General features: G+C 36.2%; 1 long non-coding RNA gene across 2 annotated transcripts in view; it reads right to left on the bottom strand.

Annotated features, from left to right (window-relative positions):
* The window catches only part of LOC106028285 (uncharacterized), a 39,257-nt gene extending 27,505 nt beyond the window's left edge, over positions 1 to 11,752 (bottom strand). The window contains exons 1-4 of one of the 2 annotated variants that reach the window (XR_010041518.1): positions 10,474 to 11,752; positions 8,700 to 8,806; positions 6,112 to 7,001; positions 4,294 to 4,369 (exon numbers count right to left, since the gene is read on the bottom strand). This is a non-coding gene — a long non-coding RNA (uncharacterized LOC106028285). Of the gene's footprint in view, positions 1 to 4,293; positions 4,370 to 6,111; positions 7,002 to 8,699 lie in introns of both variants that reach the window. The other variant, XR_001201904.2, reaches the window with a different exon arrangement.
* Between the last annotated feature and the right edge of the window lie 1,506 nt (positions 11,753 to 13,258).

A 13,258-nucleotide genomic window follows, 5' to 3' on the forward strand; every position in this document is an offset into this window, starting at 1 on the left:
TGTAACCTACTCTATGGACACACATATATTCCCCTGATTTAAAAATACGTTTAAGTTTTATAGAGATGAGGGTTAAATATGAGCTTTGATTAACTTAGTATCATGGGGCTCAGCGTCCACTCACTCTACCCTAACACACTCGGGGGTAGCCTTTGCCCACTCTCGCCCTGAGGCGGCCAGTGTGGTGGGCTACATCTCACGGGAAACCAGATCTGGGGACGTTCATCGCCACCTCCCATCTTGCAACCCAGATTTATGAACAGTCCGTAGACTAAACAAATTCTATTTCTTGACGCTATAGTATCCCAATCTTTCTAAAAAATGTCATGCTGGTGCCATGTATTTAGCCCATCAAAGTGATATTTTAGATATTGTATGTTTTCATTTAAAATAAAGATTTTTATTGAAAATTTGAGTGGCCCCAAACCTTTAGACAAAACTCTCCTATATTTCTCCAGTGAATGACAAATTCACTCATTTAATGTCAAAAATTATTTTGACAAATCTTCTCAAAAGCTTTCTCTTGTCAGCAATCATGTGGAAAACAGTCATTTGTGGAAGAAAATGTTTGCCTCCCACATCACCCAACATATATCCATGGGCACGTCCTACATCAAAACATTGGGGTATTTAATATATGGTTTGATGTATTTTTAAACAGCGGTAAACCATCAATATATCTCATAGAAATAAATGTTCAACTGCAGAAATATTTTATCTCTCATTATGTGGACTTCAAACAGATAAAATAGACGTGATAGCATAAGAAATCCTACTTCTCAACTTCAGTAAGTGCCAACATTGGTCAGTTATTTCTCATCCATATCTCCACCCAGTTGCTTGCTACAAACACTGGGTTCTTCTAAAGCAGATTTTAAGCACCATATAATTTTACTAGCAAATACTTAAGTATGTACTACTAAAAGACAAAATGCCACTCTCACAGCAACTGACTTTGACTATTTCTTTGATATAATCAGTATTCAAAGTACAAATATCCCTGATAGGCTCTGTATAGTTGTTTTGGAGGCAGTTTGTTAAATCAGCATTCAAATTCTGCTTATTGCGTTTGGCTAATTGCTTACTATGTCTCCCTGTCTCTCTTATGATCTCTCCCTCTCATTTTATTTCTCCACTTGTCATTTTATAGAAGCATTTCAAAAAGTTCACTCTTTTCCACCCTGGCTATAACACAATTTATCCAAGCATTTTTCTATTATTGAGCATGTAGATTCATTTCCATTTTTTCCCTATTAAACAATGTTCCAATGAATATGCATATAGATAAATCTTTGAGCACACCTAGCATTATCCCATTACCACACATTCTTAGAAGGAGAGTGCCTCGTGGCTCTGTTCTTAAGCTTCTGACACAGCTTGTCAAGTTACTCTTCAAAATGATTGAGCTAATTTCCACTCCTAACCAGCAGTGCCGGGGTATCTATGCCCCTCCACCCTCATCAACACTGCATAATGTCTTTATTTTAAATATTTGCCAGTTTGATAGACCAAAAAGATATCTTGCTGTTCTAATTTGCATTTTTCAGATTAATAGCAGGGAAGAGTGCCCTGAATCCTTGAATTTTGGTTCAGTGCTCACTGATGCTATAAAACCATTTTGATAAGTTTGTAAAAGAGATAGATGCTTAATAGTATGACCGAAAAATTGTAGGCTTTTGTTACACCACTTAAGCAGAAATTCTAGTACTGATGGGAAACTGAATGTATTTATTTTTGTCTGTCTTGAGGTAAATTTGAGTACTTCTAGCCCATGAGGCATACACCAACTTTATGATAAAAGCACAGCATTGTCGGCATATAATTACCATGTTTATTCTTTAGAATATTCCTATTGATGAATTATTAATTTTAATTTTATGAGTTTTTGCATATTAAAAATGAGTACTTAACAGAAAAAACTCAAAAAATAAAGTATCAAATTTTTAATATTGTTGAGTGTTTTAAAAAAAATCAACACAATTTTCAACACTGTTTTTCAGTATACAAAGTCTAAAATACAACAGAAATAAATACCTGTAACAATTTCATTGAAAAAATACTAGTAGACTGCAAAATAACATTTTTGTTTGTTTTTTATTTAATTAAGTTCATTGATATGTTGTAGATATACATAACTATCATATTCATCATAGGGGATTTGTACCTGCACCTAATGTGCTTTGATCTCTCTTTTTTTACCAAGTATCTTCTCTGCCCATTAATCCTTCTTGGCTTCTTATTTACAAAGCTTTGTTTACATGACAAAGTAGGATTCATCCAGGGATGCAGGAGTGGTTCAGCATATGCAAACTAATAAATGTAACACACCATATTAACAGAGCCAAAGACAAAAACCATATGATCATCTCAACAGAAGCAGAAAAAGCTTTTGACAAAGTCCCAACCTCATTCATGATAAAATCACCACAGAAAACTGGGATAGATGATCTTAACCTCAATCTCATAAAGGCCATCTAGGACAAACCAACATTCAACATCGTAGTAAAAAAAAACAAAAACTGAAAGCTTTCACTCTAAGATCAGGAGCAAGGCAAGGATGTCTACTATGACCACTGCTATTCAACACAGTTCTGAAAACATTAGTCAGACAAGAGGGAGAATTAGACAGAATAAAGATAGGAAAGGAAGAAGCTAATTTTATCATTATTTGCAGATGACATGAGACTCTACATAGAAGACCCCAAAAACCCCACCAAAAGACTTCTAGTCTCAATAACCAAATTTGGTACTGTATCCGGATACAAAATCAGCACTCAAAAATCAGCAGCATTCGTGTACACAGATAACAAACTCCCTGAGAGAGAAATTGGGGAAACCACCCCCTTCACAACAGCATACAAAATTTTAAAAAATGAAATATTTAAGAATTAATCTGAAGAAGTAAAAAACTATACTCGTTACTTCTAGTGGTCATACTTAACACAACCTTCACATAGGACAACAGCGTGTTCTGTCCAGATACATTGCTTACACTGACAGCACATGTGTTTTGCTTTGTCTTTCTGTAGGGTATCTTTGACATCTTTCCGGTCTTGATGTTTTGTCAGAGGGTCATATTATATAATGTGTAGTTAACAGAAAAATAAAATGTCAATAAAATATTAATTATTATGTTAGAGCATAAAATCAAACAAAGCAATTTCCTATTGTCTTGTTTCAATTTCCTATATTGTTTTCATAGTTTTGTTAGGTTTGCTTTTATTTTGTCTCTCTCTGTTTGATTTTACTGTGTCCGAGGGAATGGGCAGATATTTGAAGATAATGGTATGTATTGTGGTAGTCATTGTTGATTTCCTATTATCTGGCTTTGAAAGTATTAAATTCTTAATATGCATTGTGAATTTAGAATAAGCATTTTCATATCTGTGTAAGCGCTTAAAAAACCCACAAGTACCATTAGAAATAAATTCAACAATAATACCAGTAAACTCTATGACAAAAATAATCTTTGCTTCACCTGTCACGCCTAAGGCAGTCTTCACACGTGACAATGCATGTTCCAAGCACATGTCTCACTTACACTGATGGTACCTGTACTAGCTTCCTTTCCTGTATGACAGGTTGTTCTTGTCACCTCTCTTGTCTTCCTGTGTTGTCAGAACCTTCCTACTATATTGTACAATGTGAACTTAACAGGAAAATAAGGTGCCCACGAAATAAAATATCAAAAATATGAGTGCTTAGACTAGATATCAATTTTCACATCAGCTATTTACTTGCTTACAGAAACTAATAGAAAGCATCATTAAAAGAATCTCTGCAAAGCATAATGGAAACACAAACAAAAGTCTGCCACAGAAATAATCTTTGTTTCAACTGTCACGACCAGTGGAGGCTTCACACTTGAAAAGTGGGTGTTTCCTGCGAGATTATTTGTGACACTGATAGCATATGTGTTTTGCTTTCCTATCCTTTCCTGTAGGCATGGTTAATATATTCCTAGTTTTTCTGCAGTTGTAGTGAGTCTTTGAGATACTGCATCTGCCTGTTCACCTCGTAGATCACTACGGTGCTCTACAATTATTTTGCATTGTTTCCTGCGAAGAAATATTTTGATTTTTCTATACTGTAAATGATCTCTTATGGACTTCAGTTTCAAACTTCTAAGAAAATTTCTCCATGATATTCTGCACCTGTTATTTTCCTTGTGAACTATCAACCTATTTACGTCACACATATTTATGATTGTCAGTAAATTGATCACTGACTGGTGTCCTGTGTTTCAAGTGACATCATAGTTGCTGCATAACTCATGAACAACATCTACTTTACCTTAAGTTTTGTTGTAGGAAGTTATCACCTCAGGCTTCTTCTGCGTGGCTGAAGTTTCCCTATCAGTATTTCCAACCTAGTGCAATGTTGACATCAGCAGTATTAGTTTATTTTTATTTTTATTTTTCATATACAAAGCCAAAATTACAACTTCCTGAAATTCAAAGTTCATACTATACAATTCTTTGTTTTGAAATCGCAACATTTCATTTAAATTTCTGCTTTATTCCTGCATAAAGTTCCTATGCTGGTCAATTTGTGTTCTGTTGATAAATGTAACATCAACTGAAAACTGGTAAGCCAACTGTCACATGTCATCTTCTGCTTAGGTTGGATGCTGGGAGCAGCCAGTTGGTTCATGATGTCATTTGCATTATTACTGTATGAATAAGGACCTTGTGGCTGAGTTCTAGCATAAATGTCTAAATTAAAAGCATAAAGGTGTGAATTTTTATGCCATGTTTTTAAGGATTTAAGGCAATTTACTGCCTGAAGCTACAGTGACCATGAGATACTGCAAGATATTCATCAACAGACATGTACTCAGATGATATATAAACTGCTTGACAATTACCCACCAATCCCTGACTATGAGTAGATGACAGCCAGATTACCAATCCTTTTTCTCTGTTGATGGGGGGTTTTGTCACCAAACATGAGTTTTGAAAGAAACCACATCTCCTCTACATCAGGATTCTACAAACATTAAGCCCACATCTATCATTTTTTCAAAGGTCTTTTACATTCCTGCAGTTACCAAGACAAAAACCCTGTGAAGTGAATGCTTTCCTTTCAGTTCATGGGCATCATAATAAATTCATCTTTGAGTATGGCTATTGGTACATACTAAAGAGAACATTTTATTTGTATTTCAGCATTTGTATGTTTCATAATATCTTGTGTCATTTCAGCTGTTACAAATGATTTCCAGCATTGAATAACAGTGCTGGAATTACATCAAATAGGTTTCCGCCCCCTACCAAAATCTTGCTATAATTTTGTACCTGGTTCTAACATGGGATTGCTCCACTTGGTTGTGTGATCATTTTGTGCCATTTCTATCAGTTAACTATGTACTCAAAGTGTTGTTTTCTTGGTCATCTGAGTCAAGGCGGTCTGCATTCCCTGCATCTGTGTGCGTGAGTGCGTGCTCCTTTTCACTGTGGTGGAACGTTTCCTCCTACGGCTGAAGTCAAAGTGAGTGTCATCTTCATCATCCATGCCTGAATGAAATGACGACTCACTTCTGACCTCCTCGAAAATTTGTAAATCTGATTTTCAATGTGCCATTTTACTGAAATGGGCTACTTTTAACAGAAAAATTAAAACATTTTATGAAACAAGCCCTAAATGCACAGAAATTTAGCAGTGAGTATTTCATGTGTGAAACGCCTGTGTTGCTGCTTAACTCTCCTGTACACACCTTGCCATTCATCTACCAAGTAGGTGAGCACTCAATGGGTTTTTGCTTTCCCTGTGCATAGCTGCTGTGAGGCACACTCACTGTCCATTGATGATTACAGAAGAGTGATGCGGGTGAATGTTTCCCCCTGTGATGCTCAGGAATACATATGCAAAGCCTGTTAGATGGAGCACCGTATGGGTAAAACTCCCAGTGTGACACTTTGCACACATTCACACGCCTTGCTGTTCATCATTCCAAGTGGGTAAACCCAAAGATTGCTTCCTGTGTCTCCCAGGCACGGCTATGGAGATGCACAGCCAGCTACTATTACACTAAAGTACAAATTTACATTAGAAAGGTATGGGATGCATTGCCATAAGCCAGTGTCACAGCCTGCGGAAGAATGGTCTTACCCTCAGTGGGTCTGGCTAGAATGATGTCAGTTTCCATTAAGGTCACACCTTCAGCGCTGTGCCACTGTGCAATCCACAGGACTCCAAAAATGCATGGCCTCTAAGCATTCTTCAACTTTTTGTCATAAAAATTGCCTTTAATGTCATGACCAAACTGTCGTCATTGTATGTTCCTGTCTCAACAAAATACTCTTCCTCCCCAAAGGTAGAATTCCTGAGGAATGGGGACTAAAACAAAGTCTTGCTAGTATAGTAGAGAAAAAGCTAAATTTTCCTAGAATATGGGAGAAATGGACAACAGGAAGGTTAGATTTTTCTGTATGATTTTTGGTCATTAGGCTGTGTCTTTTTGAAGCACCTGCTCATTTTCCTTGCCAACCTACAAATGATGAACAGGTGAAAGAGTGAATGATCACATTTTGGGTATGGTCTTCAACGAGTTACAAATCATCCAAATTGCAAACTGTCTTTTAGCCCATACTTCATCCCCAGTCAACTTTTATTATAAGAACTACCCAGTCAGTAACCATCTATTTTACAGGAAGCTTTTATGTCTTAACTTCTTTCCCAGAATTCTTTGAGGCAACATAAATTGCTAAGGTCTTATCTCTATGTACCCTTTAGCTGAGGCTGGCAAGTTCCCACTGGTCTGAAAGCAACTGACCAAAGATCACAGATTTGTTGATTGTGAATTTCCTTTCTTTGCTGTTATATAAAGACGACTCCCCTTTCTGAGCAAAACTTAACCAAGTGTCTTTCATCTTTGTTGGATCACTTCCTCTCATCAAGAGCCTTCTTCCATCAGTCATCTCCTCTGTCATAGGTCACCAAGCTCACCACGAGAAGAAATGCAGTCACAAAACCTTTGATCCTATATTTGCACACCTTACCTGAATTTAAAAAAAAAAAAAAAAAAAACCTATCATGTCCTTAAATTGCTTAACTCATCCACAGAAATAGTGCTTTTAAGAAAATGCAGATTTTGAAAAATGGCAAAGGGTTGCAATTAATCTCTTATATTCCCAAGTAGTACGTTGGCAACAGAATGTATACGATAAAAGATGGTGTAGTAACACAGACAGAAAGAGAAAGCAAGAGATGGGTAGAGATATAATATGGGCTTGACAGGAGTCTTTTGTCTTTGTTTATTTTTGAGTGATACACTTGTACATATTTTCAGAATAAATATAATTTTTGCTTAATCTGTGTATTAGGTAGTAATGTCCTACATAAAATTTAAAATCCTTTATACAACAAAGAAAACAAAGGAATGGGATAAAATATTTCCAAACTAACCATTTGATAAGAAATTAATATTCAAAACATATAAAGAACTAAAGCAACTCCCCGGAAAAAATAGGAATGAAAGACAAAAGAGCCCAATTTAAAAAGAGCCAAAGATTCAAATAGATATTTTTTGTCTTTATGTCCTATACAACATTTTTAAAAATGGTGCTTTAGCCCTTTTGAAGTGTTTGATTGTTAATTGAAATGCTTGGAGATTGTTTTGTGGTTACATCTATTGGAAATACTTATTTATTCAATTATATATCTATAGGTATATAGACACATTGATACACACAATTTTTCTCTGAAAAATTCCGCTCTGATGCAGCCTAAATTCATTTAATCAGAGTTTCTCAAATCTATCTCACTGTAAAATCATGTATTTCATTTATTGCATTTCTACTAATATTCTCTGCAATGTTCTTCAAGATGTACTATGGTAGAACAGAAGTTATTTCATTGTTTTTTAAATTTCTATTTTAAAAAACAAAAGAATAAAAATTATGACACAGAATTTCAAAACAAGATAACAGGAGATAAACAATGGTTCATATATATTGCTTATTGTTATCTTCAAAGTAGTTCCTCAGATTACAAGATGTAAGCATGAAAAATTCATCAAACAATGTAAGCACAAACCAATATTTTTGAAGAAATAAGAGATTAGCAGTATAATTACTTTATGTTATTTTATATATATTCCTTTCCATTCTTCCTTTTCTTTCCCCAATCCCAGATGTTCTTTCCTTTTGAGCAGTTTCTCCCCCTTTCACTTTCACAGTATCTATTGTACATTTTTGGATCCTGTTTATTTTTCCAGTTTTTTACATTAGGGAGACAAAATGATGCTTACATGTGTGAGTTTGATTTATTTCACTTGTGACTATGGTCTCAAATTGCATCAATGTACCTACAAAAGCCTCTAGTTTATCCTTCTTTATGGGATACTCTGCTAGTATATACTCTATAGTATACAGAGTATAAAGATACTCTATATACTTTGCTGTATAAAATTACCACCTTTTACATGCATTCGTCAGTTGAAGAGCCTTTGGCTTGTTTCCAAGATTTAGCTATCACAATTGTGCTGCTATAAACATGGGTGCACACATATCACTGATGTATGATGTTTTCAGATCTTCTGGGAAGATACTCAGAAGGGGAATAAGTGTTGAATGGGAACTCAAATCCCAATATTTTGAGGACTCTCCACACTGATTTCCACAGTGGTTGTACCAGTCTACACTCCCACCAACAATGGAGAAGGGCTCCTTATTCCCCACCGCTCCACCACCACTTACGATTGGTTGATTTCTTGATGATAGTCATTCTTTCTGGAGTGAGATGGAACCTCAGCGCTGTTTTAATTTGCATTTCTCAAATGACCAATGATGTTGAACATTTGATCCTGTGAACAGGAGTTATTTTGCAATTACATATCAGAAAATGCATTAGAATCAGTATTGCTTCTTTGTCTTTTTTTTAAACTTCCATATGCTTTCTCCTGGTCTATCTGTTGCTTCATTAATATCAAATGCTAATCTTAAACATTTTAGAGCTCCTTGAACATGAAGTGCTCTCTAATATTCCCAATTTTACCTACATTTTTAAAATACTTTTCAACTTCACCAGCAAATTCTCACGTATTGTTTAATATGCAACTCATCTGACTGCTATTTAACAACACTATCACAATTCCAAGTTTTATATTTTTTCTACTTGGTTCCATAAAATTATATTCATCAATTTTAATATTCAATCTATACTATAATATCCAAATATTTGTCTACTTTTTAAAAACTGTTTTCACTTTGATGACAGGGAGTATATCTCATTCAATACTATTTTATTACCCACCTCAACCAACAGTGCCTGATACATAGAATGTACATCATAATAGTTTTATAAATTAGTTAATTTTCTCATTCTCTAATTTTTTGAGACAAGGTCTCTCTCTCTCTGTAGTCCAGGCTGGCTTTGAATTCATTATGCAGCCTCAGCTGGCCTCAAACTCGTGGCAATCCTCCTGCCCTCCTGCCTCAGTCTCCCGCGTGCTCAGATTACAGGCACGTACCGCCAAACTTGGCTCATTCAATAATGTTTTTCATTGAATTATAAAAAGAATAAATATCCTATATCCTGTCCTGAATGCACACCTTAAAATATCTAAGGGAAGATTATTTCCTTAATAGGAAACAAACAAGGATACTTCGAGCACGCCCTGTGGAGCTGATGAGAAGCCTGCCTGTCTAAATGTCTGGGTCACTGTCAAGGGCAGTGATTAGAGCCACACAACTGCAAAATGTCAAGGAATCATTTAAGTCATGTACTTCTTTACTTTGTCTCTCCGTTTACTATGGGCTTTGTTTTGACTTTTCCTTATAGCCTTTAAAAACATTTTAATATGCAAATTTAACTGTGCACTTTTGCATCTATAGAAATCCACAAGATCTATAATACAAAATATCAAATAGTCAGAAATTCATGACCCGGAAGTTCACTTAAAAATTGTGGATATTTTCTAGAAATTGTTCTGTACTACCAGAAACAGCAGAGGTGCACAGTAAATTCAAGTGTGTGGGTATGGGAAGTGAAGTCAGTCTCAGCTCTGGCACCTGCAGCAGTTCAGGCTTCTTATGTTCTTCCTGAACTGCTCTTTAATAACAGATGTAGGATGCCCTGGAATGACCGGGAGAATTATCTAATGTGCTGCTTTTAAATCCCTCTATCATTAAGGATTAGAGTATCTGATAAGACACAGTAAATCAGTAGGGTCTTTGCTGTTCTCGGCTATCATGATAAACTCAGATGTTCGTAAGCCTGAATCTTACCAAGAAATCATTTTTAATATGTCTGTGTTTCATTGTAGGCACTGTATTGAAGAAATAAAATAACATACATTGTGCAAGTAATTTACATTATGTCTGGCTGGAATCAACAGCAAGAAGCAAAAAGAATTGCATAAAGTTAGAGTAATTGACACTCCTTCTGTGAGGTTATTAATTTAACTGCTTAATTTAGAGCACTTCTAATAGCCAATCACCACTGTTAATTTATTTCCATTCATTTACTTACCCACCACCGCATTCAATCAATTATGCAGTAAAAATAGGTGCTGAGTGCTTATTACAGGCATGGTGGTGCATATAACACGCGTTGCTTATCAGCAAAGTCCTTAATGTTGAACCCTCTGAGATTCTGCACAGGACAACATACACATACTTACAAGTTAATGCATAAAAAATAATTGCCTCAACTGGCATCTCCATTGTGCACAAAATACAAACACTTCAGCCATTTATTTGTGCTGTTCAATGTGGGAGCCACTAGGCCTAGGGCTTCAGGGGTGCTGGAAGTCTGGCTGTAGAAATGACTACTGTCATTTCTGTATAATATGCATCTAATTCTGAGGACTGCACAGGAAAACATAACATAAAGCAAGTCATTTATAATTTTATATGAATTATTTGTAAAAATGATAATGACCATAATACATGAAATTAAGTAAAAGCTTATCATCTGTAATATCACCTGCCTCTGTTTATTTTCATGATGTGGCCACAAGACAACTTACAATTACATGCACAGGTTTCATTATGTTTCTGAGTGTCATCCATTCTAGCAAAGGTTTGTGTCCATAGTAGACACTGTAGGAGGGTTCGTAAAACATCTATTCCTACATCTATTTCTATAGTGCGCAAAGGCTAAAGCTAAAGATTTCCCAAAACTTCCTGTAGCCATGATTCCTGAGATGAAAAATGCTTATTACTTAGAAGCATGAGTATGGGCAAGAGCAGGGACAGTGAGGCGGAGGTAGGAGCTCGGCAGCAAGCACTGCTTCAGTCTGGATCCTGAGAACGTGACAGGGTTCTGTGCTAGCAGCTCTGTCAGTGTAGTCTCAGCTGAACAGGCAAATATCCTACCGGGGAAGAATAATCCACCCCTTGATGACTCGTCCATAATGTGCAACCTCAACATTAATCCTGAAATGTTCTTCGAGTCTTGTTAACAATTACGTAAGCCCTACAATCTACAGTAGATCTACTTCTTCTTAAATTAACTAAGGTTGACTTTAATCGCTGCAGCTGAGCACTTCCCAAGGTGGGGTTGATAGAACAATATTATCCAGTTCATATTAAATATACAATGAACTTAACGAACACATGCTTGCAGATCACTTATTTCTCTGCTGCATAGTAAGAAAGAATTGAATAACTCTTGAATTCACTTATATATGATAAAAACATACAAACACATGACTTGAAGCACACATTACCTTGATATGATTAAAAGTCTACATAGAATTATAAAAATACATTGTTTTCTAAAGTTCTTATGCCAAATTTCCCCCTTTTTTGTAATTTTTATTTTAAAGAAAATAAAACCATACAAAATAAAACAGAATAAAGTCAATCAAAACAAAACAAGTGACACAGGACTTCAAAATAAGACAATAGGAAATCAACAATGGTTACCATAATGCCTATTGTCTTCAAAGTAGCTACCCATACTTTCAGACACAATAATATCAAACAAAACAGAACAGAATAGGACCAACAAAAATAGAACAATGAATGCAATAGAGGACTCCAAAAAATAATAGTGACTCCAAAATGGCTACCATAATATATCTTATCTTTGAAATAGCTTTCCATGCCATTGGATATAGTAAAATCAAAGAAGACAAAACAGAATAAAACCCAACCAAGCAAAACAATGGAAATTATATAGGACTTCAAAATAATAGGAACTAACAATGGTTATCACCTTCAGAAGATCTCCCATAGATCCTACATTGAGTATGGTTATCTTCTAAATAGATGATCAAACCACTGGATTCAGGCCTGCAAAGTCAGTGAAACACTAAACATTACAAGCTGTAAGTTCTGCTTTACCTCAATAGCTATCATCACAGCCTGTGTTTCTCTGACTCAGCTGATTGCTTAGAGAGGTTGCGGGAAGGAGGGGGTCCTGGCACTTGCCTCCCAGCCTGCATGCCAGAAGCGACTGGTGCCTGGTTCTCCCCACAGTGGCCCACACATGGCGCCAACTAACAGGGAGGGCTTGGCTTCTTGTGGGCTTCTTATTCTCCTCCCCTAAAGTCTGCAAATGGCACAGACTCACAGGAAAGAGCTGGCATCTGGTTCTCTCCTCAGTGGCCCATCAAGTGTTTTATTAATAACTGAGTCATTATTTGTGCATTTTGTGTTCTTCCCAGTACCAGAAATGTATCCTTTTATCTTTTTTCCATAATAGGTACCCTACACACTGCTTTTGCTGACAGAACTAAATTGAGACTTGGTGAAGTAGAATTTCAGAGGAAGACACGACCATGATTTGACCAGCTCGAGCTTAGGGACCTAGGTTTATTGTTAAGTTCATGGTTTGGCCTAAAACCAAGAAACATGAGAAATCTTCCAGGAAAGCTCTAAAATGCTCCATCAAGGTCAGAACAAGATGAATCTGGATCTGATGGAACTCCTGAAAGGTGGTATACAGGAAAAACGCTGAGACTTATCTAGTTCTGTTCTCCTCCCCTCTACAACCAAGGTGTCTGGGAGTCACAGTAGTCTTGGGACAAGAACATGCACACCTGATCTCGGGTGATACCCGGGTGATATATACACAAACAAATACTGGAGGGTTGGTTAGTTTCATTCTTCTAGATAACCAGCTCTAGAAGAGTATTTTGAATTGCCTGTCATTTTCCAGCAGGCAAGTTTTTCCTCACTAAATGAATGTTGATAGTACTAATCCCACCTTGGGCAGACAGAAGAGACTTCAGTAATCGCTTTCAGGCTCCTGTTGTTTACACTGTTCTGTAACTTGTCCCATTTCCAACCATTATCCATAGTTTAGT

This window comes from Cavia porcellus, unplaced genomic scaffold (genome assembly GCF_034190915.1).
Source record: "Cavia porcellus strain 051 isolate PalLab524CR breed Dunkin Hartley unplaced genomic scaffold, mCavPor4.1 scaffold_1, whole genome shotgun sequence".
Taxonomy (NCBI): domain Eukaryota; kingdom Metazoa; phylum Chordata; class Mammalia; order Rodentia; family Caviidae; genus Cavia; species Cavia porcellus.